We start from the raw sequence: 24,357 nt of genomic DNA on the forward strand, positions 1-24,357 counted from the left end.
AGACTGCACACGTTTCGGTAAAAACTCCAGCGAAGAGTCTTCAATGCAAACCTCAGTGGTAGAATGGTGTGAAACGGGCACTGCAGAGAATAAAGACTGTAACTATCCGAAAAGAGTTCGCATGCCAGAAAACATTGCTTGAATGAATGAAAGCATGGAACGAGTCCGACAAAATCTCAATGCCGTTTATCTGTGCAAGTGGGAATTAAGAGATAGTAGTGTGGATACGTTATCAAAAAGGACCTGCATCTGTATCCTCACAAATTGTCTGAGTGAAGTGGAGTCAGGACGTTTGGATACTCAGTTTTTCATGTCCAGCATCTTCTCTGATGTTCTTTAATAAGGTTCAATACCGCGTCAGTCCTATTGTAAATATTGTTTATTTGTCCACCCGTTATAACACTGACATCCACTCAGACTGCAACAGAGCACCGGTTGCAATTCCTGGGAACAAACGCGTCTGAATATAGCGCTACCCAGTACATTCTACATTCAGTCAAGTAATGGAACCTCTTACATCCTAGTCTTTCAGGTTCCTCACCGGCCTCCACAAAGATGACTTGAAATTGGCTTGAAAATTTAATACTTTGGAACTGTATGCACAATGCGAGGTTCGTACTTCTTCTTTTTTCACTATTAGTCACTTTAGTATGAAGATTCCGGTTTTCATTCCTACTGGTTTAACATCACACTAATACACCGAAGATTTTCAGCGACACAGGGATGGCACTCGGCCAGTGTGGGAAATTAATGTCGCAGAATTTGAATTTCATACTGATCAATTTATCCACTGACAGGTCAGGTGGTTGGCGTTGCTGATAAAATTCCCGTCACCTATGCACAGTGCTGAATGTCTCTACAATCACTCTGTACTTAAGTGTGCTTAAATATGAGTAGCGAACGCTATATTATCCAAACCCTGCAAAGTGATAATTTCAGCATTAAGGGTTTTCTTAAAACCGTAAGCAGTTAAATGTTCGTTACAACTACTTCCCGTATCTGTTCTTGTTTTGTTTAGTGTGACACTAACTATATACTCTACGCCTATGAAGTATGATAGGAAAGACAAGGAAAGACTGACTGAGCAATGAAGATGTGGAGACGCGAGGATAGGAAAGTTCCAGAAATAGGAAGGGAACAAACGTGGCTTCAATTCAGGTACAGGGTTCTTTACTTCTTTTTACAAATTGCTTTACGTCGCACTGACACAGATGGGTCTTATGGCGGCGATGGGACATTGCATAAATTAAGTTTCATTGCAAAGCCCGTATTGTAGATAGTGTCCTTTTTAAAGATACAAACAAAGGATTCCCCTTGAAATTACCAAAAAAAATAATGTTTAATTAGGGTGACATTAACAAGTGTTGAGACCTGTTTCGTCCTTCTTTTCGGATATCATCTTTTTTTTTTTTTTTTTTTTTTTTTTTTTGCTAGTTGCTTTACTTCGCACGGATACAGATATTAAGGCCCAGGAGTTGGAAGGAAACAGCCGTGGCCTTAGTTAAGGTAAAGCCTCAGCATTTAATTGGTGTGAAAATGGGAAACCACGGAAAACCATCCTTAGGGCTGCCGACAGTGGGATACGAATCCACTATCTTCCGGATGCAAGCTCACAGCCGTGCGCTCCGGAGATCATCAGCCGAAAATACTTGTAAGATGAGTACAATAGACACGGTCACAAATACACATTAAAATACGATTTGTGTAACAGAATACGTCAAGTTAAAATACATGATAAAATTCGAAGAATGTTCTGAACATGCTGGAGCCCAATTGATTATTTGTTTTGTTGAAATGAAGATAAAATTGTTGAACGCATGTAATATTTCCATTAAAGTTCAATAATCGAGTTCTTCTTATGTTTCCGTGATGATGTGTTGTTGATAATTCTTAGTTAAGAGGTTATGAGGCAGGTGGAATATTTGATTGTAAGCGCACACAACGAGAAAGGTTGTGTCGTAGTTGACTATTCCTAGAACGAAAACGACCGCTGTGGCGACGATGGGACAGGAAAGGACTGGGAGTGGGAAGGAAGTGGCCGTGGCCTAATTAAGGTAAACCTGGTGTGAAAATGTGAAAACACGGAACACCATTTTCAGGTCCACCGACACTGCCGTTCAAACCCACTATCTCCCGAATACTGGCCGCGCTTAAGCTACTAAAGCTATCGAGCTCAGATACAGTACCAGCGTGAAAATTGATGACTGCGGCAGACCATATTCATGGCCGCAGATGATGTGGTTCAAACCCACTGTCTCCAGAATGTAATATTACCGCTACTCGACCCGCACCACTTGGCCAACCATTAAATACTTCTTCTTCTTCTACTACTTTAAATTATTATTATTATTATTATTATTATTATTATTATTATTATTATTATTATTATTATTATTATTTGAAAACTCTATTGGCCACGCTATACAATGTAGAGGCAAGGAGGGAGGAGATACTGTACGTTCGTGGAAATACTCGTAACTTTAGGGATATCAAAGTCATCTACTATAGGGCACCATCATTCTGAACTGGAGGTGAACTTGCTACTACGAAGTAATAAGAAAAGCTCTTATCCAATTCTCAATGTATGAAAGTTTATAAGAAAATCCATTTTATCTGCTTCTGCGGAGTACTTGGAGAAGTCTTGAAAGTTATGAACAGCTTCGAGAAGAAGTACAAGAGGAAAGAAAATTATTGTACAACAGTATAGAATAGGATATGCGGTTATGTAAGATATGCGAGGGTTGTAAATAAACTGGCGGCAATATTGATAGAACGCAACATTTAATAAAATAACAAGTACAATTGAATTACATTCCTTTAGTGTAGTCACCCGCAAGAGTCGGGAAGCTGTTGGGGACCATTAGCAAGGTGTTCTCTGTAGACGACAGCGATGGAGCGCACTAATCTGCGGAGTACAGATACCACGTCAGGAAATCGGCGGCCTCGGTGGGGAAACAGGTCGAGGTCACAAGGACTCATGTATAGTGAGTACGCAGAGTGCTCCACGATCTCCTAATGGTACCGTTGCAATAAGAGCCTGGAGTTTTTTGCGACATGACAACGCGCGTTGCCATGCAACACGGTTCGGCGATCGTCTGGCAATAAACGTGGCCTTGTGCGCCACAAAGACGGACGCGGATGCCTAACAATGACATCCTCGTAGGCGCATGCCACAATCAGCATAAGCTTCACCCGACTGAGTTCCTGTCAAAATTTCTGTGGAATAGGCGAACCTGGGTGAGGTCATTCATTCGATTGACGCTTTAATTCAGGCTCGTGCGCTCGTGCCCATGTCTCATCAATGGTGACAATACTCGTACGCTTCAGGAAAGGGCTATTTCAGCATCCATGTGGATACCGGTGCCTTTTCTGTGCGTCGGTGCGTTGTTGTGTGTAAATTTCCTCATGTTAAGACATTTCGTCAGTACGTGCCACACCGATTGATGACTGAGACCAACCTCTATGGATAATTCCCGGACAGCCCATGGATGGTCTACGGAAACGAGACCAGTCATGATGTCAATCTGATCTTGAGGAATGGACGATGCAAATACGCAGTCTGATTCCGATCCGCACGAAGTACCTTGTCCCATCTCGCAGCTGCCCTATACGGTAATGCATTCTCGCCATAGGATTCACGTAATCTTCGATAACATTCTGAAGGATGTTTGCCACGGGAAATCTCGATTTTAATCCACGAACGCTGATCACCATTTGAAAACATGCTTCACTTCATTCTTCACTTCAACGCCACTCAGAAACAACACTCCCAACTAGATGCCCGTCAAATGCACACTACTCATCGACAACAGCGCCACCCGACCACTCTCATATTCTATTTGCGCATGCGCAATCTCCTGTGAGTGTCCGGACTACGTGGCCACTACTGTATTTACAGCCCACTGAGTAGACTAGGACATACCACAAATGGCCACACTTGAAATGTGTTTCTGAATAAGTTTTTGGAGAATGTAGCATTGTGTAGACGTTAAATATCTCCGTCCTTCCTTCCTTCTTCTTCTTCTTCTTCTTCTTCAGCTTTTCCACACCCTGGTGGGGTCACGGGCGCATGTGTGACGAACATACAGACTTGGCTCTATATTGCAGCTGGATGACCAGTATGGAGGGATGCGTACACTACTGTGTGACCCTGTGACGGTTGGTAGTGTAATGTATTGTGTAGGTGTGTGTGTGTGTTAAAAAAGATTCATGCATTGGGAGGGATAAAAGCACCCATTTTCCGAGGCAGAGGAATGAACCAATCATGATTGAAATCCCCAACCCGACCGCGAATCGTATTCGTATTTGAAGATCAAGCCTGCCAGGTTACGTATGAATATAATCATTTCCGTCAGATGCGTCGAGACAGTTGATTTGGTATAAGCAGACTCATACGAAATTAGACTTTTAATCACTTCAATTTAGAGTGCCTACTTAGAAAAGCATGAAATGAATATCTGCTTGAAGGAATTCAACAAAGACTAAAATTACTTTGAAAAAACTGCCATTCACAATCGAGTTGGGAAGTTTACATTATAATGGCAGGCCCCATTGCCTACTGTGCGGTCACAATCGATTTGAAGAGTTTTCTCTGCAATGATAGGTCCCCTTTCATACTTCCAGACAGATTACAGATTAGTAGTTTTTTGGCAGCAAACTTACCTACCGCCTGCCAAAATTGAGTTGTGCTATTATCATTATAATGACAGCCCCTTTTTTTCATATCGCCAGTCAGCTTACCGCTAGCCATACCGAGTTGGTGAGTTTCCATTAAAATAGAAGGCCACTATGCCTAATGTCAGTCAGATTTTAGATGCGTACATTTGTTTATAATGGGGGCACCATTGTCTACAGCCAAACACAATCGGGTAGGGGAGTTTGGAACAAAATGGCATGCTCCCTCGCCTTCTGAAATTCAAATCGAGAAGGGAATTATTCATTACAATGCTGGGCCCTCCTTACTAATGACAATTACACAAGAGTTGGAAAAGGACACCATTCGTACTGCAGTCAAAATCGATGTGGGGAGTACTGATTACAATAGCAGACACACCCTTTCGTGATGGCTACAAATTGACATCAATGAATACATATACATCGACATACTAAAGTATATGCATATTAACAATACTGCAGATTATCGTTTACAAATTAACTGCTGCAAAACGGTACGTCATATCAACAAACGGATTGTACAATAGGACGCAATATTTAGCGGTCTAAATGGCTGGCCCTCTGATATTTTCTCGTATCACAATCTATTCATGGGTCAGGTTAAGTTACGTTGAATAGTGTGAAGTTTGAAAGCTCGAATAGGGTGAAATTTGGGTCAGATTTTCTCACAATGCTTTACTTTTCGTATAATTATGTGATATCTACAAACATAGCATTGGATTCACATATGGCTACTGGGTGGGTCATTGTTCGTGTAGAATTAGATGATTATATCTTTCCTATTGTACCTTTCCAAGGCATCAGTACATGAACCAGTTACCATTGTTCATAAATATGACGTTAGAATGGTGCACCATCGGTGAGCCTCGAACTCAGCCCGGTTTGTCGAAGCCTCACCCTCCCCTACTAGAATAATTCGCTAGCCGAGTCGATATCGCATTTTCGGGTCTGTGGACTGTCCGATGGGGCGGTAAGTTCTTTAGTAATAGTCTCTATAGTAGGGGAAAAGTTAATTATGAGAGGAATACTATTTCATTACTAATGAGAAGAGAGACAATATCTTGTATAACAAATTTTTACTTATACTAGTGAAACACACTTTATATACATGGGTATGCCATACTACTCTATACATGTAATATTGGACATTATCTTGACGTTAATGTTCGGTAGTCCCTTTTCTACACTTCATCATACGTTCATTTATTCAACTTAAGAGGCGTTCCCTCTCGAACTATTACACTATCTCAGACTTAGAGAGGCGTTTTCTCTCTAATTATTTCACTTTACACTTACACTAATCACTTTACACACAAATCTATTCAACATATGCATACCCTGCTGTAATTCTGTTTGTTTGTCGAGAATTAATATATTCAAACTATATCAGGTTGTGATATAGGCCTACGAACACATATGAACTGAAATGTACGATGGTGCTTGTATGTACACTCCCAAGCCTTTGAAAGTCGTGTTACAACACTTCCCTATGTTAATCATTGCCGAATAGGCAATATAATAAACACGCTCATTTCATTAGGATTTTTATCAATACACATGACACGATAGTATTCACACAACGTTGCTACCTATGGACAAGCATTTAGCGACTTCAATACCCGAACATTACAGAGTATCATAGCACTACCTGTAAGAAATGGGCAAGAAAAAATACATTTCACACACACACAACGAGTTAAAGATGGCTTAAGTTATCTGCTGCTGGCGACAGTAAATTCTCACTGTCTCCTGGAGTGAACCCAGGGTCTTCGGAGACGGGGTATATCTGAACCGGAATTCCCTGCACGCTATAAGTAATTAAGAAAGGAAGTTGGAGGGATCCTTCTTTTAATACTCATTTGGAATCTCTGCGACGTTGGCTCTATTTAAATTAACACACGTAATCTCTGTGCCGAAAGGAAAGAAACTCGCCACTTGTATCTGTTCTATTTCACTGAAGAAACGCCTTCACTCCCCCGTTTAAAGGGGCTCATAAAACTCCAGCTGTTAGCTGCCCGTGACACACTTCCAAAGAGCGGTCCACTAAGCCTTCTCGGACAATGGTTTCACGGCAAATAATCTATCTCACTTCTTTCTCTCGGGCCACAATGGCATCGCCACAAATCTGGCCCTATATCCGGCTGCAATCAACATATTCACATCGCGATATGCACCTCGCGTATCTTAATGACAGATTCCAAGGGAACTTCACATTTTCATTTCACACTATATATTATGGCTACAGCCTGTCCAGCCATCTCGTTTCTCCTTTCGGTACAGCGACCACGATGCATATATAATGATGAACTCCTACCACCCGGGTCCAAATTACCTTACGCATTCACGAGCTAATAATAGGTCGAGATATATACCCCAATCTCATGCTCCATTCGTTGTTCCAGCAGTTTTAATTTCTAGTAAGGAGGATTTCCTAAGAGCTTGTGAAGTACAAAAAAAATCAGTTACTGAGATATCTTTGAGGACTCCTATTGGCTGTAGAAAGATGATAACTGGAGTCGTTTACGTAGAATATTTAAGCCCTTTTACTTGACAGTACTTCACACTTAATTAATCTGAGGTCCTTAAATTTACGTCATGCATTATCAAACCCTTATAAAAAAAATGGAAGTAAAATATGGTCGTTCCCAAACCATGAAGAAAGTATTCTATAAAAGACCCAAATAAAAATGAAATTATAATTATTATCCCTCTGAAATGGCGTGCTTGCAGTCTACGTTATATCTAAGTGAAAAATCTACATATTTACAATGGGACACGACCTTCAAAGATATAAATACTTGGAAATGTACTCAGCCTTCTGGATACCACGTTCACAGCTTTACAGGAGGGCACACCATGGGCTTAAGCTGCTTGCATCACGTCAGCGGCGATGTGAAGACCTTTGATGACCTCCCGGCAAATCACGAACATGACGGCTTCATCTGGTATGATGTTCTCGACGTTCTCTGCTACACCAGGCGAAGACAGCTAGGAGTCTGGTTCTCTCTAATATACAGGCAAAATTCTGGCATTCAGCTGGACGTCGGCGTTCACTTCGGCGTTCTCGTAGACATGTAAATGAGGGGAAATTATCTCAAGTGAATACGTTAGTTTATTACACACCACAATTTGAACATATGGTTGGATCTGCTCAATAGCACGAGCATTCCAACCCAATGCCGGTATTGTCTCTGTAGCCCGACACTGCTCCCTTCTCATGTACCTATTCTTTTATAACAGCATACAGCTATTCTAGGTCCTGAATAAAGAATGTCACTGGTTAGGCCACTACTGGGTTAAAATTTCTCGTCTCACACGACCGTACTTCAAGCATATTCTATTTTACCTAGTCATGCGTAAGTCAGGCTCTCAACTGCATTATGGATTTATGGACGTGACACTACCCTTAATTATGCCGACACTGAGCCGTTCACGCACTTTCTTGGTAATTCACATTTATAAGTACGTCCCTATATATGTTAACTGAGCCGTATTAACTTAGACACATAGGAGGCTCGATGTACGACCTCTTCTACACACGGACATCGGTTGTTACGGTTTCGTACCGTTCCTATTTTCTTAATTAGCGGCACACTGTACGCGCTGACATCTCACTCAGATTGTGATTATTTCCACATACTCACAGACTTTAATGAATCACTGCATTACACTGCTCAAATTACAAGATTATTTCTTCACAAACGACTCACACACAAACCACGACGAAATACTACCGTACTGGCGTTACACTGAAAATGCACTGGGTAGTGACTGTTCTTCAGCTCGTTCCTATATAGGCAAGCTGTCGGGATGCTGAGAGAGGGGGGAAAATGCAACGCTTTCTCACACGATGGTCCGTTAATACGCAACGTATAGTGACGAACAGGATATCAAATAGTAGCTCTTGCATTATCATCTCCACTGAGTGAATGTTATTAAAATAACTTCGTAGGTTCTCAAGCAATCTTGAAAGCGTCCTTTTGTCTAGGTGAATGATGACGAGCACAGGGGATTCCTTGTGTTCGCTGCCACGGTTAGGGTCCAACATCTGTTAATCATTAAGACGCGCCCTTGTTTACAGCGTAGTTACCGCTCTGTCAGTTAAGTAGAGCACTTCTCGGTCTCATAATTATGCGTAAAATTCCCTGATTCAAATGAATGTTTGCGCTTAATTATCCATTGGGTATTTTGCGATTTATAAAAATTAACAGAAATAAAACAGTTGAATGCGTTAAGTTGGCTGTGGTGAATAAGCGAGGAAAACAGGGTATAATGTTAGTTTTCACGTTGGATACACTCTCTGGGCTCAGCTAGTGACCTAGATTCTCTGTCACGTGATAACGCGTCTCTTTCATCTCGCTCGCGGTTGGAGTGAGAAAGCTTCGAGTACAAGCGCTCTTGCACCGCCTTGCTGCTAATTACCAGCAACTAGAGCTCGGTCGCGCGACTCTGGATACTGCAAATCGAGTCCTGGAGCGGGCAGAAAAATTCTAACTTGGGCAGTTTTTATCGTAGAATGACGCGGAAAACGGCATACTCCATCTCCTAGATATCATGACATACCATAGGTGACGTTGTGAACGGTCACACTATATGTGATTCAAAGTATGAATTATGCGTGTAAAAAGTGCAAAATGTACTTACAGTCGATAAATAGAGACAATTCTAATGTATAAAGGATAGAGATACGAAAAAATTCATAGGAACTGGGTTGTAGGTCACTCCAAATTGAACAGAGATTCTGCCATCCGTTTTGTGATAGTACTTACCGTTTAGCCACGAAATACCTCGAAACGAAGGTCTGCACCGTTATTATAATTGGCTCCATGTTTGTATATTCTTCGGGGATAAACAGTGAAAAATTTAAAGATCTTAGAAGTTTTCCGTCGGCTGCAGGCTAAAACGTCTAATTTTTGCAAAATTTCAATTTTCTGGCTCATCCTGTAAGTTGTGTCGCAATCTTGATTTTGGGTAAAGTGGTAAAAATTTGGACTTTCAGGAAACTGAAGCTTAAAAGTATGCAGGTTATCATTAGTACCCCTTAAACAGATAGCTGTACACAAATTTCGCCAAAATAGTCAATATACAGACACACAGTCGTTGCGATTTTATTTATATAGATTTATTACAGTTGCGATCAGCAGTATTCTGTAAGAAGGAAGTCAGCTCCCAGACGAAACTCTCTTTATATAGGTCTGTTTTCAGATCAACTTTGCTTTCCGGGAGCGAAGTCTGGGTGGACTCGGGATATCTTATTCATCAGTTAGAAGTAACAAACATGAAAGTACAAACAGGTGGGAACAATGGCAGGAGGGTCTCGGAATGAGGATATACAGGCTAATTTAGGAATGAAATCGATGGATGAAGCTGTAAGCATTAACCGGCCTCGGTGATGGGGTCATGTGAGGTGAATGGAGGAGGATAGGTTACCTAGGAGAATAATGGACTCTGTTATGGAGGGTAAGAGAAGTAGAGAGAGACCAAGACGACGATGGTTAGACTCGGTTTCTAACGATTTAAGGGGGGAGGTACACCTTTACAAGTATAAAAATGTACAATATTTAACCTTTTATTTCTCAGTAACACTATGTTCTGTTGAAATGAAATTTCACATACTCATTTTGGACCAATTTATGCATTTATTACGTTTTTCCTTGATAATTTCTACAAATTTTCATATTCCTGGAATATTATTGTTTTAGAATATTTTCAGTGCTTGTGTTAACAATGTGAACTAAGATCCTTTGGTTATCCTTTGAAATTATTTTTTTCTCCATTTTTATAAGAGTAGTTTAATTTTTGGCATTTTCTTCAAGCATTTTCTCCCCCAAAAATACCAAAAACAAAAGTTACAGCAATGGTTTTAGTTCACATTGTTAAGAAGCAAAAACTACTTATGCATGCAAAATTTCATCAAGATAACTCAAAAAATGTTTGAGTTATGAAGGAAAACAAAAGTGAAAATTAACGTTTCGGGGAATGAGGTTTAAACTTACCAATGGGAGGAAATCGTGCTGCACAAATAACCCCCTCTTGTTGACATTTTCTTCCTTCCCCCTCTAACCTAAGCCGTTTCCTGCATTTTCTGGCCTCTTTTATAGATTCTAGTGCCCGTTTATTTGCAGAAAGCACTCGAGTTCTATCCTTTTCATGTACCATCTGTGTACAGTAATCACCAAAGCCAAGTTCCAATTCTTCCAGCTCCTTAAGCCTAGCCTCCATCCCACCTTTAAATGTTATTATGGCATCATTTGCAGCTATATGTACCATTTCATGACCTACAAAACCAGTTTTGGGGCAAATTTTCCAAATTTTTGAGTTGAAAGATTCATTATTATTCTGCGAGTATCCACCGACACACCTTCTCAATAAATCTGTTGTAACCAGATTTTTGAAAACTGGTTTTATTTCTTCCATGATTGCTGGAGGTAGATAATTTTTGTGCTTGTAACTGTTGAGCGGCAACAAATCATTTGCAATAATTACTTGGTAGAGCAAGTGGGCGTGGTCACTGTCTGTTTTAGAAGGACAAGCTGCGTAACATGTGTACAGATTACGGGACATATCTTGAATATCGTTAGAGATATTTACAAAATTCCTTCAACATATTAACGAGAAAAGTTTATTCTATAAGGAAAAAAATTAATTGAAAAATGATATTTTTTGACCAGTAAAGGTCACCTTAAAGATAAGAGGTATGTAACTAAATGAAGCCACAGCACTAGTTGTAAATAGAGGATTGTGGCAACGTTTAGTAAATTCACAGAGGCTTGCAGACTGAACGCCGAAAGGCATGACAGTCTATAATGATAATGCATGTATTACATTTTATGCTTTTTATGAAAGGAGAGTAAAATGAATAATATCATTGGTAGACATTATACGACCGAGCGAGTTGGCCGTACGGTTAGGGGCGCGCAGCTGTGAGCTGTGAGTGGGTTCGAACCCCACTGTCAGCAGCCCTGAAGATAGTTTTCCGTGGCTTCCCATTTTCATTAAGGCCACTACCGCTTCCTTCCCACTCCTAGTCCTCTCCTATGCCATCGTCGTAATTAGACTTATCTGTGTCGGTGCGACGTAAAGCAAATAGCACAAAATATGACATTATACGTTCTGGTACACACGGTAAAGGCTTTTTGGGCTTATGCTGTGTCAATAAAATACGGTATAATTCTTTACTTTTACCGAGCTCGATAGCTGCAGTCGCTTAAGTGCAGCCAGTATCCAGTATTCGGGTGATAGTGGGTTCGAACCCCACTGTCGGAAGCCCTGAAGATGGTATTCCGTGGTTTCCCGTTTTCACACCAGGCAAATGCTGGGGCTGTACCTTAATTAAGGCCACGGACGCTTCCTTCCCACTCCTAGCCCTCTCCTGTCCCATCATCGCCATAAGACCTATCTGTGTCGGTGCGACGTAAAGCAACTAGAAAAAATCTTTACTTTTCGCAGAGAACTTTGCTCTACGTCTTCAGAAGAAAATCTTGACTGCTCACGATGAAGACCAGAATAAAATTTGAGTTTAGACGTGAATAATAGAAGTGGAAGTGGTATGTTCTTTTGTCACCAGATGGCTCACCGTACGACATTGACAGAAGCCTGGAATGAAACATCTGGTGACGAATGAACGAACCACTTACACTTCCATTATTAACGTCTAAATTCAAACTTCATTCTTGGAGAAGTCTTCCTCGTGAGCAGTCGAGATTTACTTCCAAAGACGCAAATCAAAGTTCTGTGCGAAACGTAAAGTGTTTCACCTTATTGTATTGACACGCCGTAAGCCGAAAAAGTCTATGTCATAAGTACGGACCGTGAAAGCATCAATGGTAACATTATACGTTCTGATTCAATCATCCGCGTGGACATCATACAATTTGTTTTAACCACTTACTTTTCAAGGTATTATTTCAATAATACAACATACATACAATCTGAGTGCGATGACATGTAGAGCAGGAAGAATACTGCCTGAAATGGCATCAAACTTAATTTTATCCACAAGTGGACATTATACGTTTTGATTGGTGAGCCTCCTTATACAGTCCTCAATCACAGTCGTAACATGGCGGATTTTATTCCTCAATCCTGATTCATGTTCAAGTTTCTGTCAGACTTCACCCAGAGAACGGAGACAGCCTCGCCACAGCAGCGCGTCGGGTTATTACCTGCTGGTCTCCACTTTGACGTGCTGTACACTAAAGGAGATGTGCCGAGAGAGCGCCCCATGTAGCTTTTCTTGTCTCCTTCATCGGAAATCTATAATCACTCTACTATCTCTAAACTCACGAGTAATCCAATTCCAAGATCTCTCTTTGTCAGCACATTGCAATCTCTTAAAGTAGAAAAGAGAACCCTGTACTTCTCTCATGAAGCACTTGTCCAGCTAAGTACAGTAGATTTTCATGATCAAAAAGAACGATATACATAGTTTTTCTCTTCTCTTCGATCCATATACTCAGATAATCTGGTTATTTATTCGAACTTTTTGTGCTCCAGGCTTTTCAATTCTACATGAAAATTTCAATATAAATCTACTCTAATCTGTCAGTTCTATTCTGATTATGGCATCACCCTATTTTTCACCCCATAAGCACCCTCCGTTCAACGGCTTAATGACTAAAATTTATCAGGAAGTTAAGGTCACTTCGTACATACATTGAGAGATACTGAAATAATAATAATAATAATAATAATAATAATAATAATAATAATAATAATAATAATAATAAAAGCTAAATGTAAACCAGGGAGCAATCTAACGGACAGGTAAGTTTCAATTTATTGGTGAGTGGACAGAACCAAACATCTCTGAGAAAACATTTTCGCATCGCGCATGAATAAAATTGAAATGGCTTCTCAACTGACCAAAACCGGGCGAGTTGGTCGTGCGCGTAGAGGCGCGCGGCTGTGAGCTTGCATCCGGGAGATCGTGGGTTCGAGCCCCACTGTCGGCAGCCCCGAAGGTGGTTTTCCGTGGTTTCCCACTTTCACACCAGGCAAATGCTCGGGCTGTACCTTAAATAAGGCCACGGCCGCTTCCTTCCAACTCCTAGGGCTTTCCTATCCCATCGTCGCCATAAGACCTATCTGTGTCGGTGCGACGTAAAGCAACTACCAACTAACCAAGGACATATACAACAAAAAGTTCACATCTTTGAATGCAAACTCAGATATTATTGCACTGTAATATGACCAGAGGCTTTGTATGCAGCGGAATGCCTTGCTATAAAAAAGGAGGGCCTGCTAGAAAAAATTGAAATAAAGATCTTAATGAAAATTCTTGAACTAAATAAAGAAAAAAGATGAATATAGATGTCGGTATAACCATGGGCTGTATACTCTTGCCCACAAGATCTCTGTCATGCAGAGAAGGAGAATTGAATTTTATGGCCACTTCCTGAGAATGAAACCAGCACTATTATTGAACCTGATCTTCACCTATTTTAAAGATAGGAAGACCTAGCCAACTTGGTTCAAGGAGGTGGGAAGGGACCTGCAGAAGAAGGGGATGACTTATGAAGATATACAAGAACGCAACCCACTCAGGAGGAAACTAAAAGGCCACCAGAGTTTTCAAGAAATGCCAAAGATGAAGACGGGAAAGACGTGGATGGAAGAAAGGAAAGAGCAGCAGCGGCAATGAATGAAGGAGCACTGCTCAAAGATCAAAGTCCAGCGAAGAAAGCTGAAATAACGTTGTCCTTACTAGGCCGATACGAACCAATAATAATAATAATAATAATAATAATAATAATAATAATAATAATAATAATAATAATAATAATAATAATTTTCAACATTCCGACTGTGCTGCTATCTAACAAGGAAACCGAAATTCAAGTAGATGGTTCTTATGATCGAGTCAATTTTATATGGACGAGTGATACTGGGTGTGCTACCACAGGTCATTACAACAAACAAACAAACAAACAAACAAACAAACCCCATTGCTCTGTAGCCCTGATGATCTTGGCCTACCAATCGACCGCTGCTCATCTCGAAGGCCTGCAGATTACGAGGTCAGTGCGACGAATCCTCTTGGCCATTGAACTGTTGGTTTCCTTGACAGGGATCGCCACGTCACCTTCAGATAGCTCTTCAAATGTAATAACGTAGGCTGAGTGGACTTCGAACCAACCTCCAGGTCCAGGTAAGAATCCTTGACCTGGCCAGAAATCTAAGCCGGGGCCCCTGGGCTGCAAGCAGGCATGATACCCCCAGACCGCGGGACCAGCTAGAGGTCTTCAAGACACCAACAGCAATGATACGTTCCACAAATACAATCGTATTTTTTTGCCCTTCAAAAATAGATTACGTCATTCACTGCAGCTGTCAGCTTAAATTCAGGAGATGGTGGGTTCGAAACCCAGCCCTGAATATCTTTTTCCATGATTTCCCTTTTTCACACCAGGCAAATGCTGGCTGTACGTTAATCAAGACTACGAACGCTTTCTTTCTACTCCAAGCCCTTTTCTATCCCGTCGTCATCTTTAGACCTATCTGTATCGGTGCGACGTAAAGCAAATCGTAAAATTTTAATTGTTGCCATCAAGAGATATGCCCTCATCACCATGGGAATGGACACGAGGAGTATGAGAGAAATAGCACATTATATCGGACCGTCCAATACTGATTCCTCTTACCTTAGTATGTTTGCGACCGGGCGAGTTGGCCGTGCGGTTGGGAGCGCACAGCTGTGAGCTCGCATCCGGGAGATAGTGGGTTCGAACCCCACTGTCGGCAGCCCTGAAGTTGGTTTTCCGTGGTTTCCCATTTTCACACCAAGCATGCTGGAGATGTATCTTAAATACAGCCACGGAAGCTTCCTTCCTACTCCTAGGATTTTCGTATCCCTTCGTCGCCATAAAACCTATCTGTGTCGGTGCGACGTAAAGCCACTAGCAAAGAAACATATGTTGTTATGTAACCACTACATATAATGTAAAGCAATCAATAATTTATGGCTTAAAAGTTCGTTTGCGTATATCATAAGTGTCTTGTTACAGGAGCGAAGGCGTCTTTCAACTAATAATTATAACAATCTTTCATTTCTTTGAAAAAATCTCGTTTAACAGCCGATTCGAGAAACTTGGAATCACAAAATCCATTAACTGAGATAAGAGAATATAAAACTGGACATCTCTTTCAAGGAAAAGGAAATGAAATCGTATTAACCAAGTTGTCTTCAAAGATGTTATTAACATTTAGAATAGTTACTACTAAATTACAATCGTTCCAATGAAGTGAGCCATTGAAATATTATCAGTTGAGCAATTTACGTTTTCACTTGATTCTTAGTACTGCTGTACGCGAATTGAGATAGAAATGAAGTTAAAGAATGGAGAACGCTTGGAAAACGAAATTAATTACTTTACAGCAAAGGCAGTATTTCTCTTACTGATGGAGTTGGACGAGAATAAAGGAATGACTGTCGTAACAAAATTTAAGGAACTTGTGCACATTAACTGAGCTTCTGACGGCTCTTTGTGATATAATAATTTTGTTATGCACTCTGGTTTTGGGACTCGATGCGCCCGTCAAGAAATGGAAAAGGAAGAAAACGCATCATTTGAGATCTTGAGCGCTATGTTTGCAATCCTTGTCTTTTGACTCACCGGCGGTCACTGAAAACCTACCTGTGTTCTTACAACCTAAAAAGCAGCTAAAACATCTTCAATATTTGCGAGACCGCGAAGTATTCTAGATACAATTTTACCGTACTCCTGTGTTCTATTTTCTCTAGTACTCAAACTCAGAAGAAAATATTTTACTATTGACAATTTTTAAAACTTTAGTTTATTCACTGATTTGTAGGCTTACATGGCTACCCTCGTTGTGAACAGGACTAGAATAACACCTTCCCTTCTCTTAAGAGCCCGATTTCTGGGTTTGATACAAATATAACAATGTTAACATTGATGGTTTCACGGTTCGTACTTGTAGACAGGATATAGGCTTTTTGGCTTATGACGTGTCAAGAAAACGAAGTGAAACTCTACGTTTCGCAGTGAACTTTGCTCCCGACTTCAGAAGAAAGTAATCCTCTGGTTTTCCCCATATACATTCTTTCTATCCTTCAGCTCTGTTCTATTCTATCCTGGTGGCTTTCGTTGCATTTTATTTTCTTCTACCACCTCCGTCCCTGATTCGTCTGATGTCCTCTCTGTTACTTCTCACGCCTACACGGTGTGACAGAAGTTTAATGGTGTCCTCGGCTCGCGCTTGGAGCGCTGTGCCAGCATACAGCGAGCCACCTGGTGACGAACGAGCGTACTACTACAGCTCCAACGGTAAAGCATTCTTAAATTCAAACCCCTATTATTGTAGAAGTCTTCCTCATGAACAGTAGAGATTTTCTTCTGAAGACGCGGGGCAATGTTCTCTCTGTAACGTAAAGAGTTTGGCCTTGCTTTCTTAACACGGCATAAGCCCAAGAACCAACATCATCTCTGAAAAGGAACAACGGTTTGAAGTCTTCGATGGGGATGGACTCATGGAGAAGATCGAGAAGAATGGCTGCGCGATTCGATGTGTGTCACTGTAAGCTTCCATTCGGGATATAGAGAGTTCGACTCCCGCTGCTGTTGGCAGGCCTGAAGATAATTTTCCGTTGTTTTCCGTTTTCACACTATAAAAATTATATACAGGTAGACTTCGTTATTCACGATAGTTACGTTCCGTGGAATTGTCGCTCATACCGAATTCAGGTAAATCGAGACTCATTTTATATGTAAAATATAGAATTAGGTTTCTGTTTACTCACATATTAAGTTTAAAATAGCAGAGATTCTTAGTATTTTTACAAAACATAACCATTAACATGTTTATTGCAAACTTTGTACAGTTAACAATTTAACACGGAAACACACAATAATAAGCTCTTGGCTTTAGTGTGAATAGCAGCTCTAGGGAGAAGCATGTGTTGTTGGTTGTGATTCTCAATCCAATCCATCCTTTTGATCACTTCCGAGCGAGATTTGGTCACTCTAGTCACACTTAAGTTACTAGAAGAAAGAGCAGTTTTTCGAATTTATTTCGCATTGTGTCGAATAGTTCTCACCTTACATTTACTAAGTCCCAAAGCATGCTGAATGTCGACAATACACTCACGTTTCTCATAGCGATCCAAAACTTCTAACTTTGTTTCTAACAAATACGACTTTGGTACACGCTTCCTTCCTTCGACAGGCACACTTTCTTTCCTGTTACCCGGCGTTTTAAATACGAAACATGTCAAGTGCAATTTCACAGCTCTACTGACCGGAACTGGACAGAAGATGCGCGTAGGTATGCACTTACCGCGTTTAACCTTGGCGTGCGACGTAGTATACGTTACACAGTTCGGCACGCCTGTATGTACCCGCCCTAAGGCATTACAACTTCCACGTACTGTTAATAGATGGCAGCACTAGACTTAAAAAACCAAAATCGCGTATATGCGAAATCGCGGATAATGAATCCACGTATAACCGGGCTTACCTGTATCTGAATTAAGGTCACTGTCGCTACGTTCCCAGTTCCAGCCCTGTCATATCCCATCGTCACCATAAGACCTGTCTGAAATGATGCGACGTGAAAGAAAAGAAAATAAAAAAGATTAAGAAGAGAAGTAGCTGACTATTCTGCTCTATTAGTAATGTTCCTTCGTATTTAAATTAAAGTACAAGGAATTGCAAATTTGTTTGTTGACTTTCAGAAGTTCTACACAGGTGTGAAAATTATTAGACTCAAATGAGAAGACTAAAAGTAAAATTGACTTAGTTTTAATTTTTGCAATCACTTCCCCTTCCAATTTGTACCATGGAACTACCTGTCAAATACTTATCGAACTGACTAAAATTTGTGAAATACTGTATTAATCATCATTTTTAAAATATTACGCTGAAATTATACCTTTCTGCTTGGTCTGTTGGCAACTGTACATCAGTTTCCGAGAGTTTCTGTACTAAATAGAACAAAGCACTGAGAATCACATCAGCGCTCAAGTAAAACAAAATATCACACAACCACTTCATTTGATGTAAATACACTCAAAGGAGGAATTAAATATCCTCAACAATGGACTTTAACATTGATACAGGAGTCTAAATCTATATTCCTAATATAAGAGCTTTGTCTGTGTATTGATAAGAATTTTAGGAATAATGGTATTTCTGTATCGGTCGTGTACACAGTAACAAGGAAAGGCACTTTTTAATTTTCCGTAATTTCTGTCTGTCTGTCTGTCTGTCTGTCTGTCTGTCTGCCTGTATTTACGCGCATCACGAGGAAAAAGTTGAAGATAATTGAATGAAAATCGGTGTGTGAAGTCCTGGATAAGTCTCTACAACCTAGGCCGTAAATAATTTTATTCACGTTGAGTTAAATGGTAGTTTAGGGGAAGGCCTGAAATTTAATTCACAAATATTCATGTTATTAGTGGACCTATCGATAAATACTACATAACTAAAATTATATAGTATTACATTTCCTATTATTTATGTCTTATACATTTTACCGTACCGGCTATGATAACAGATATATTCATAAATTTGGATTTTTGTTGCTACGTCCATATCGGCGCCGAGACACGAGTAAATGGGTAAATATAATCTACCTCAAATCGGTATGTTAAATCGGGGGATAACGAACTACAGTCTACGCTATACATGTTTTTATAAGATGCCCTCATATCACAGAGTCGAAAGAAAACTAAATGTGAAGGCCTACAACGGAGGAAGCTCATAAAACTGATCAACAATAACATTACCTTCATCATCGTTTGTTGTAATGAGCTTTGTGTATTCTGTTGCCTCTCATCTCTGATAGATTGGATTACTGCTGCGTTCCGATTATAACAGCCTGCCTGAATACTGGCGGGAAGTAGATGGGGAGTTAGATCTCTCTCTTTTTAGCATACCATTCCTCTGGTTCATAAATTATCTGATACTTTTGGTTCGTAACACACTGTTTCATCGTAATATTCCAGCTATTCAACCCCTACTCTGAGGTACTGATTGGAATGAGCAGTGTGCACATTTAGGGGAATAACGGTTGTCTGCGGTCTGGTCATTCCAGCACTGGTACTTTGAACTGTTGGATGGGCACCGGATTACATTTCGTTAAAAGAGAGAAAATGTGCGGTTTTTCATTTGATCAAGTGTTTTATATGATAACATTGCTTTTAATCGGTACATTCCTACTGACGTCATTGTAATTACCTATGACTTCAGTTGGGGAAACCACAAAGACAGTGTTTCTGAGAATTCTGTAGCGAAGCACGGGTACATCAGCTAGTTGGCTATAAAATCATCCCTGATGTAATTTAGGGGAAATATAACTTCTGTCCTATAATTTACTTGAAACAGACAACAAGTAACACGTAAGACCCCCAATGCAGCATAAAAGATTTACGTTCATTTCTATGGTAAATAATAATAAAAAAAGAGTCTTGATTCTAATAATATTCACACCTCTGTACTTTGTGTGTTAGCATGGTGCGTTGCTACTTCCGTTCGATAATGAACTCTCTCTCCGTTCTTGCGCTTTCGGAACGCTCATCAACGGGAAACCCACATAGCCTGATATACTTTCACGTCAGCGTAGACAATAGATTTGATGTAAATGGCACTTAATGTGACGTATTGGTTTGGGCACGGCTCCCAGCAGGCATTTTATGGCGTACTATTCAGCACTTGGCAGGAGTTCTGATCATATGTGTATAAAAAAAATAACTCACTCAGAAAACCCGACCTCCAGAATCTTTTTAAATCTTTTATAAGCCTGTATGTTCTACGAAACATACTTTCTAACTAAATACGGTACTAGAGGACCCGTCGTGGTGTAGGGGTAGCGTGCCTGCCTCTTACCCGGAAGCCCCGGGTTCGATTACCGGCCAGGTCAGGGATGTCTGTCTGTATGTGAGGGCTGGTTAGAGGTCCACTCAGCCTACATGATTAGAATTGAGGAGCTATCTGACGGTGAGATAGCGTCCCTGGTCTAGAAAGCCAAGAATAATGGCCGAGAGGATTCGTTGTGCTGATCACATGACACCTCGTAATCTGCAGGCCTTCGAGCTGAGCAGCGGTCACTTGGTAGGCCAAGGCTCTTTAGGGCTGCAGTGCCATGGGGTTAGTTACTAGAGGATCCGTGCTGCTCCGTAGCATTCGTTAGAAAAAGGCCTAACTCAGGTGACGCGTCTTGACTTAGATTTGTTCCATGCGCTGCCCGTTTACTTGTGTGTGAAGTGATTTTTGTAGATTTCTTTATTGTGACGTTGACTGCTAATTTACGAACTTAGTTTTTACAATTTGTTTTACCTCGCACCTACACACACAGGTCTTATGGCGACAACGGGACAGGAAAGCGCTTAGAGTGGTAAGGGAGTGACCAAGGCCTTAAATAAGGTACAAACCCAGCATTTGTCTGGTGTGAAAATAGGAAATTACAGAAAACTACCTTGATAGCTGCCGACACTGGGGTTTTTCGTTTCTAAAGTTTTATATCATTTTGATTCGCTTGGATCTTTGTCCTTGTGGCAGCTCAGATTTTCTGCGAAGTAATTGATTCTTTCAAATAATAAAAATAAATGATAACGATGCATTTACACGTCGCTCTACAGATACATGGTTCCAACTGTCATTAGGACTGCCACGAATGAGCCTGGATAACACCAAAACCTCAAATCATGTACTGATCTAGGTCATTTTGGATGTTTTCTTTCAAATCCTTTATGACCCGCATGCCGATGAAGGCTTAAATTGGACTTACGTGGCATCAAGCGTGTCACAGTTCATCTCAGTGACCCCCAAATGTTAGGATTTGACACTAATAGTGCTCGTTTTCAATTATTTTTACATGTCACTTCCTCCCAACCCGTCTATTCTAATCGTTTAGCTTCGCTGATAATTATCTTTACGTAAAGATATTACTCCTTAACTGTGTGCAACCCGCTAGGCAAATAATATATTGCGGCTTACTCACCCTGGTCTTCGCCTGCATTTATTGGCATGTTCATTCAATTACTTTATATGAGGATTACCGGTGCCTAAAGTTGACTGTAATTAGAGACCTATCAATGCCTGATGATTCATTGGCAGGTAACTCCGGAGAGAATAAAACAAAAATGAAGCATATCGGTCCAGTAGAACGGTCTGACGGGCTGGACAAATCTGCTTTTAGTGAACTCTTTTAATATGTAGACGATTTTTAAATGTGTGAATGAATTCAAAGTGTAATTATCAACTCTGGTGCTACATCCTAACTCAGCGAATCTGGTTCTTCACTAAGTGTGGCGTGATAATCGAGTAATATCGCCAATAATTTTTCAAGTAGTGGCAACCGTTCCAGTCCTGATCAATGCACTTGCTAATTTTGAAATAAAAATTGATGTACCTGCGGTTTATATTCTGCGTAGAACGGGATGTCTCATTACTATGATTACGATATATAGTCAAGGTTATTTACAAGTCTGTAAGTTTGTAGTCTTTATAAATCATAATTTTCTTAAATACGAGGGTCAGTCGGTATTGACTGTAAGTGAGACTTATCTGTGTTATGAGTAGATATCGGATACGTACGCAAATGCATATTTTATTTTCCGATATTTAAACCTCCAAAACCGAAAAGGAAGTGCGTTGGAAGGTGAAATTGGGCGATTTATTAAGTTCAATAGTGCTTGTATATGCTTATTTGGATATATTAGAGAGTAGGGCATACATTACAAAAGGAAATTTTAACATGTTTTACAAGCGGTCCTCATGAAAATGTAAAGTAATTATTGCCGTTAATTCTTGTGGAATGAATGGTCTTATTCTGGAAGAACATTGTAGCTGTAGTAGGATTACAAGGTAAAATCTAAAGAAGAACACAGTGTGCGCTCCCAAATTCAAGTATTTTCTTGTCACATCCATGGATGTAGAGATGTCATTTTCCGCATTGAAGCTAATTTTAACAGAAAAGCGTCACAGATGTATACCAGAAAACTTGAAGAAGGTTGATGTAGTGTACTACAAAGCAAATTACGGCCTGTGCAGTGTAAAATAAAATAGGCTTGGGTAATTAGGTGTGCTGCTTCACGTTTGTGTTTCCTTACACGGTTTTCGTACAGCCTTACTAAGTATGCTTTATCATGTATACTGAGGATCTTTTCAACAAACGCAGGCACCTCGTGTGAATGTGGTGATGTACAAGACCCAAGCCTCCTGGACAACCCATGCAAATCACAAGATGTTTTTAGAGGAAACAACAATGACATCGCAGCTGCAATTTTTTGGAAATGTTGACCGGACACCGAAATGAATAAATGATGTTTTAACGTAAATAAATGAATACTGGATTGAAGCCACTATATTTATTTAATGAAGACGAGCTTTCGGCCAAATTACATTGGCCTTCATCAGGGCATGTTATGTTCTGCTTCCGACAGTGAGCAAAGAAATTCAAAGAAACGCGGAAGTCATGACCGTACTATCCACGGCCTACCCCACTAATTGGTCTCAAGGATCGTCGTGCTGTGATTCACCGCCCTCTGTCGACGGTTTCGTGAGCGCGTCCCGCTGTTCCATGGTGGTTTTATGCATGTATTTCTGCAGTACAGGTCTCCATGTATTTGATAACTTGAAGCCGTCTTCCCTGTTGGTGTTATTTGGGCGCAGCTCTATCTCTATGGCTTCTCTCACCAGTCGAGCATAGAAGTCTTTTACGGGCGCAATGACCTTCGCCTGGTGAAAGAGTATTTCATGGTCTGTACTGTAGAAATGTTCTGCTATGGCAGACTGGCTTATGGCATTCTCCGTGGAGGATGAAAGAGCGACATTCTTTACCAACCTAATGTGTTATTTCACTCTGGTGCCGACAAGCCTTTTCGTCATGTCAGTATGTGAGCAACCACAACCACATGGAACTTTATACACGCCCGGTGTTTCAAGATGTGGTTTTTCTTTGAACGGTGGAAACAGGGATTTGAGCTTCCGGTCTGTGGTGAAAACTGGAATTATATTGTGTCTTACCTGGTAGACGTGTGCATATGTTTCAGCAGTGAAACAAATAGATTGTTACGTCTCACAAACTATGCACATGATGCACTATGCACTATGATATTTTTAAATTCAGTTTTTATTCATATTTATTTATAAAATGGCAGGGAGGGATTCAGTTAGGTGGAAATGTAGTAAGCAGTCTGGCCTATGCTGACGACTTGGTCTTAATGGCAGACTGTGCCGAAAGCCTACAGTCTAATATCGTGGAACTTGAAAATAGGTGCAATGAGTATGGTATGAAAATTAGCCTTTCGAAGACTAAATTGATGTCAGTAGGTAAGAAATTCAACAGAATTGAATGTCAGATTGGTGATACAAAGCTAGAACAGGTCGATAATTTCAAGTATTTAGGTTGTGTGTTTTCCCAGGATGGTAATATAGTAAGTGACATTGAATCAAGGTGTCGTAAAGCTAATGCAGTGAGCTCGCAGCTGCGATCAACAGTATTTTGTAAGAAGGAAGTGAGCTCCCAGACGAAACTATCTTTACCTCGGTCTGTTTTCAGACCAACTTTGCTTTACGGGAGCGAAAGCTGGGTGGACTCAGGATATCTTATTCATAAGTTAGAAGTAACAGACATGAAAGTAGCAAGAATGATTGCTGGGACAAACAGGTGGGAACAATGGCAGGAGGGTACTCGCAATGAGGAGATAAAGGCTAATTT

The sequence above is a fragment of the Anabrus simplex genome, chromosome 4, assembly GCF_040414725.1.
Source record: "Anabrus simplex isolate iqAnaSimp1 chromosome 4, ASM4041472v1, whole genome shotgun sequence".
Taxonomy (NCBI): domain Eukaryota; kingdom Metazoa; phylum Arthropoda; class Insecta; order Orthoptera; family Tettigoniidae; genus Anabrus; species Anabrus simplex.